We start from the raw sequence: 6,591 nt of genomic DNA, 5'->3' as shown, positions 1-6,591 counted from the left end.
TAACCTTAAAATCAAAGGGATAGCCACAAAGATTTTTGAGTTCTCCTATTTTAATTGACCAAACCCAGCATCCAGTCAAAACTTATCAATAATCAACTGGGCACGATAGCGTTCCATATTAATTAAAAATAGCATTTTAGAATTGTGAAAACAGTTAATCCTAAAATCTAACAATCGAGATAGCTGCAATTGCTAAATCTAGTTTCGTTGATTTATTTAGATCAAACATGCCATGATAGCACAACACACCTAATCTATCGCTACTCAAATACCAATCATTCATGACAATTACGGATCACTGAACTCATGATTAGCAATAGAAAATCATAAATTAAATTAATTTATCAGATTAATCGACCCACAACTTTCATGAAATAAATCATAAATTAACAAATACTAGAAACAAACAAGAATATCAATTTAAACACAAAACCTCACAGTGATAAATTGAAATACAAGAAATATTCCTTGAATCAGAAATAAAAACTTAGCCAAGCATAGTTGGCTTCATAATTCCTAAAAATACAAACGATCAAACCTAAAAATTATGAAGAAGAAAAGAGAGAAAAAGTTTCTCCCTGGCCGTCTGAAGCGTGCAGAATAAGATGCAGAAATCTGGAATCTCTAGAAAAACCCTAAAAACTAAAACTAACGTCTAAATCCTAGGAGAAAAGGAAAAAAAAATCTAGGAAAAAGATAAGATTATCTATAAGATAATCTTGATAATTGTTTAAATAAAAAAAACAAATCTCTAGCAATATTTATCCAAAAGAAAATCTTCTCTTCAAAATTCTTCCATAAATTAAATACCATATTTATAATTCCTCAAATATGGTATTTCCTTCTCAAATCTGAAATCTTCAATTCTCACCGGACAGTAAAAGCGTAGTAACACAGCGCGCCCACGCCTTGCTTCACGACCTCTTCTAGTTTGCCCAATTTCTCAAAATTTCTTTTGGCAACTCCAAATGTGATAGAATTCAACTTTTTAGCCCAAATTTTGTCCAAGATCATCAAAATTCCTTCAAATACAAAACACGACAAAAATGCACCAATTATCATATGCAAAAGATAAAAAACACTAGAAATATGATATTAAAAATATAAATATTATGAACTTATCAAAATCTCCCACACCTAAACCATGTTTGTCCTCAAGCATATAATAGTTCAATATATCATCCCAACTCATCATCCTCCTTTCTCTTTCTCAACCAATCTCAAACAAATATTCATGCATCTCATGCATCACAACAAGCCAAAAGAAGAAATTCTCACACCAACATCATAGACAATCACCTCAATCAATTGTATTGAAATTAAAATGCATAAGGTCCAACAACTCCTCACGGGATTCACTCATTGCACTCAACAAAAATGTTTTTGATGTATATATATATATCAAAGAAAACGCTCATGTCAAAACATAGAAGATTTTTAACCATAAGCTTGCAAATATATCACGTCTTTTCCACCAAATGAATGAATTAAAATGCACGATCAAATGGCTTAAATATAGTTGTAATGGGGCTAGGGAAAAGGTAGGATAAAAGGATAAAATGGCTAATAGAATTGAAATAATCATATAAATCCTTCCACAAACACCAATTCACCCAATTATTCATCTTCAGCTCCTTAAAATCTTAACATCTAATAAAATCATTCATCACTCTTAATTTCAATTCAAGGTTCAAAAATGGGATAATCAATAAAGAAAGGATATTCATGGTTTGTAGTGTGGGTATTTTTCAAAGAAAAGGATCAGGCTCAAAATTGGCTCACTAAGGGTATATGCATAAAGGTAGGCTCAAAGATGGGGGATATGAAAAAAAATTGGTTTTAACCTAGGGCCCTTAATTTTTGAACAATGCATTCAATCCACCAAAGGGGTTAATGAGAACATGTATAACAATGCAAGTTCTAGAAAAATCAACAATGCATGACAAACACACAATAAAGAAAACAGAGCATGGTATAGTGATTGGTCCTTGGCTCAAATCTCACCACAAAAGATGGCTATGTGTTAGACCCATACATTTGTCCTTTCAACCAATTATCAAGAGCAACTACCCACAATGCAGCAAAAAGAATGCAAAAAGAATTTTTTTTTTCTTCAGAAGGGATCAGTGTCAGAAGTATCCAGAACTCAGAAAAGAGAAACAATAAGCAAAAATAGAATAACAAAAATCCCTAAAGACCTCCCACACCTAAATCAGGCATTGTCCTCAATGACATACATACATGCTCAACTAAAACAAGAAAAATATAGGGATAAGTAGAGAACTCCCCTAACAATTTTGAGCATCGACCAAAAACGCTTCTATTGCGGAGGTGGTGCAAACGGTGGATCAAAGCCCATGTTTCGATAAAATGTCATCTGATTGATGAACTAGATCACCGACTCTCTTTTGTGTAGCAGACTCTCGACCCATGATACCAAAAATCACTACAAGAAAAACAGGAAAAGACAACGGATATAATCCGTTGTCGTAGGGGTCAAAAAACCGTTGTACTTTAAGGTGTTGTCGAAAGTCTAACATACAACAACGGTTTATATCCGTTGTGGATTCTAACATACGACAACGGATATGCAATAGTAAACATCTGTTGTCGTACACAGTATTTGACCATAGTTTATAACCGTTGTCTTAGGTTGCCTTTAACGGTTATAAACTGTTGTCTATGTTGACATACCACAACAGATTTGCAACAGTTTATATCCGTTGTCGTAGACATTATTCAACCACATTTTAAAACCGATGTCTTATGTAGGTGTTTGCTTATTATTCAACCACATTTTAAAACCGTTGTCGTATGTTGTTTTTTACAACAATTTTAAACCGTTGTCTTAATTTGATTTTCACAACAGTTATTATTTGTTGTCCTCAACATTACAAATGAAAAATAATTTTAAATTTCTAAAATAAAATTTAATATACAATTTTTCAATATTACAAATCAATATTCTTAGTCTAAATTCTAAATCAATCTACACTAGAAAATATATAGATCGAGTTATGAACTAATCTATATAAATTAACTCGGAACTTTTCAATAGATCGAGTTATGAACTAATCTATATAAATTAACTTGGAACACTCCTTCCAGAATAACATCAACCATTATCCTCTGCATCACGACTATCTGCCGAATTCAAGTAGCAGAAAAGATGTCAAAATTCTGGAATTCAAATCCATAAAACAAATATGCTGGGATTGATAGTAAATTTCCAATACAGTTATCCAAACAATCCGCATATGACTGAACTACCTTAGAAGATAAACAAAGAATCGAACTAAGCAACAAAGACCGCGTGACATCTCCCTAGCAAAATAGTACTTAAAGAACACCAGCATATAAATAAATTATAGACAACTATGTTTACAATATAAATTGTAATGTTTCGAAGAGTATCAACAACAGTATAACATCAACATTTTCTTTCACATCATTCTTATCTTCTTCTACAAAAACACAAGAAGTAAATTAAGTCGGTGCAGATCGAGCATTAAAATTTCTAAAAGATCCCATCAAGCTAATTTTATGGTCTGCCATTTGGAATGCCAATTGACGCATATATAGTAACATTGAGTATAAATGTTTCCACATCTAAGCAGATTTGAAGAACACAAAACACAGCAGTTTCTAACATCATCCACCCTGAACATAAGGTCCTCCATATTAATTTTTATCTATAATTTGTATCAACCACGTAAGTTTCACCTCCCATACCCTAAATGGTCGCAACATCAATGTCATTTCCAAACTGTTGCATTTCTTGATGCTCATCACGCAAGTAAACTCACTAGTACTTCAAATTTAATGAAAATGAAATCTGAAAACTAATATCCAATCCTGTGTTTTTCTTATGTTCAGATACTTTAATTAAACAAGAAAAGTTAATATACTGGAAAAAAATTTAAAAAAATTAATGTATAAAAAAAGACAGATTATTGAAGGAAAAAAATTCCCATTAAGGAGAAGCAAACTCTTCGTGCAGAACAACAAAAGAAAGAACGGTAACTACAATGGTACCCAAAGGATCGAACATGGCAGAAAACAGAGGACCTCTCCTTGAAATGCACCAGGCTTAAGACATAAATGAATAATGGGGAATTAAACTTTGAAAATTGTGTGTAAATAAATTCACGACAATATAAATGGAGCTAGAGAGGAGCTCAAATCCCAAACATCTCCACATTCATCACAAATAGCTAATAAGTTTTAAATTTTATTAGATTAAATTTACAACTACACAATTTTACTTTTCAGTATACATGTGACTAAACTTAATCAATTATGCGTTTTGGAATGCAACATCTGTTACTCAAATCTTTGAGTTATGCTACTTCAATTAATTTACCATGCAAATTATAAATAGTTAATCTGTACCTAAACTCCAGAAAGAAAATGATACTAAACAAATCAAAACAAAGGCCAAATCCTCAATTTGATAAATTACCTGAACACCAGATAAATATATAAAAGTCTTGTCAGAAAAGTTCAGACTAAACACACGAAATCAAGTTGACACGGGAATGTCGAAATAGAAAGCTTACTTCAGATTCTGAACATCCTCCTTGGTCAGGACAAATGACAGCCCCATCTTTGCTGTCAGTTACAAAATAAAATTCATGACTCAGTTTCAAGAGAAAAAGACAGATAATATACATGTAGTTTTCAAGTTCTTAATTTCAAAATAATAAGAAGATAGATATAGAGCACCATGGTGTTGAAGCGGTTTATTAGTTAATGTTAACTGTAATGTTGTACCCTACTTGAATATTTGTTTAATGAGTAAATTAGTATATATATATATATAAATATATATATATATATATAAATATATATATATATATATATTAATTAAAATACTATAAAATATTTCGATCAATTAATCATCCTATATTCAACCACATCTGTTACTTTCCATTCCAACAATCGCAAGAATTCGTAAATTATGGGAATCAGATACTGATCCTAACTTTGATAATAATTTATAAATTTTTGTCACTGTCTATAATACATAAAACTAGTTGCTCAAGTATTAGGATATGGCTTTTGTTTTAATAAAAAATATATATATTAGGATATAATCTGTGAATAATTGTAATTATTGAAATTAAAGATATTTCCTTGAAAAAAATAGAAAATATATTAAAAATGGCAAGTGACAGTAAAGCTCAAGTCATAGAAACCAAATCTGGAATCTGCACATATAATATTCTTCACCAAAGAAAGCTTGCATGCCCTCAAATGGCTTCATCTTGGGATGCCTCGGTCGAAACGGCACCGTAAGAGACAAGAAACACTTGACCAAATCTAAGCGGAACAAGAAGAGGTACCACCCGATCATGGGAAAATCTATGGGTCTAAAGTTAGCATAATGGTTGCAATACTTATACAAGGATATATCAACCAATTGACGGAAGCCAAGTCCACATAAAGTATACAAAACTTTGTTATGGTGCACTAGGAATCCACTGGGGCAAGAAATGAAACACGCCATCTTCATCGTCATTTTCATCATTAACTTTAGATTTAGATTTGTCACTCTATTCTTTATCACCGCTCATTCGTTCTATCAAATCATTTTGAATGAATTCGATTTTAAATAAAAATGTAATCGGCAATTCATGTAAAAGGTTTTGTTTCGATAATCACATTTTTTTGTTGCATACCTGGAGAGTCTTCTCGTACTCGGTCTTCCGTTTCTCTGCCTTCTCAATAAAAGGAGCTTTGTCCTGGAACAATAATTAATCATTTTAGAATAAATGGATACAATCAGTAGATATATCTCTGTCCTCGTGGAGAATTGAATAATCTGATTTTGAAGTAAACCCATACTGCATCAGACATCAATTTCCCCTTGTCACCACCAGCCTTCCAAACCTAATCAAAGCATTGAGTCTCATAATTACTCACTACTCAGAAGACAATCAGTCATTACTACTAAATCAGAATACATAGAAATCACTTACAGTGGCAGCAGATTTGTTATAGGGATGCTTCTCTTTGTATTTTTTTCTAAAGTCCTCGTGTTATTTAAGCACGCATGAGATATAGATATCACCAAATAAAGCTTAAACAGTAAAAACCATAAAATGAAATCAAGAAGGAATACTATACATATATACAATGAGACTCCAAGAACCAAAAGGACGTTCTCATATCGGACAATTCAATTTCATCACTCCATTCCTTCTCTACTTATTCACCAAATCTGCAGGCAATAACTCAACTGATATCATCATTATTCAACTAAAAAAACGTCAGTTAGCCATTGAACCACAAACAAAAGATTCGAGAAAGCAGAAGTAAGATCGAGAAAAAACGAAAAGCCGGAGACAAAAAAGATGGATACCCTAGAATCACAATTAAGAAGAATAACGCATGATTCAGCTCCAGATTCTCCGAAATTCCTGAAATGTAAGATGAAGGGGATCCCGAGAAAGAACTTTCTCAGATTGCCGATATGCCCAGTTCGCAACAACACAATTCCTTATTTAAAAGAGCAAGCTTCTTCAACGCTGCAATTCAAATATTTAGATTCGAAAATTTCATTTCTTTATGTTAGTTATCAGAAACTTG

General features: G+C 32.1%; 1 long non-coding RNA gene across 1 annotated transcript; it reads right to left on the bottom strand.

The window, feature by feature from the left end:
* Positions 1-3,109: 3,109 nt before the first annotated feature.
* LOC140885548 (uncharacterized) lies at positions 3,110-6,075 on the bottom strand. The gene is made up of 6 exons (XR_012150998.1): positions 5,982-6,075; positions 5,848-5,892; positions 5,682-5,744; positions 5,199-5,322; positions 4,560-4,606; positions 3,110-3,144 (listed from the first exon to the last, which is right to left on the bottom strand). It is a non-coding gene; the product is annotated as an uncharacterized lncRNA (long non-coding RNA).
* Between the last annotated feature and the right edge of the window lie 516 nt (positions 6,076-6,591).

Source organism: Henckelia pumila, chromosome 2, assembly GCF_033568475.1.
Source record: "Henckelia pumila isolate YLH828 chromosome 2, ASM3356847v2, whole genome shotgun sequence".
NCBI lineage: Eukaryota > Viridiplantae > Streptophyta > Magnoliopsida > Lamiales > Gesneriaceae > Henckelia > Henckelia pumila.
The sequence above is the reverse complement of the archived record's forward strand: the minus strand, read 5'-3'. Positions and strand labels throughout refer to the sequence as shown.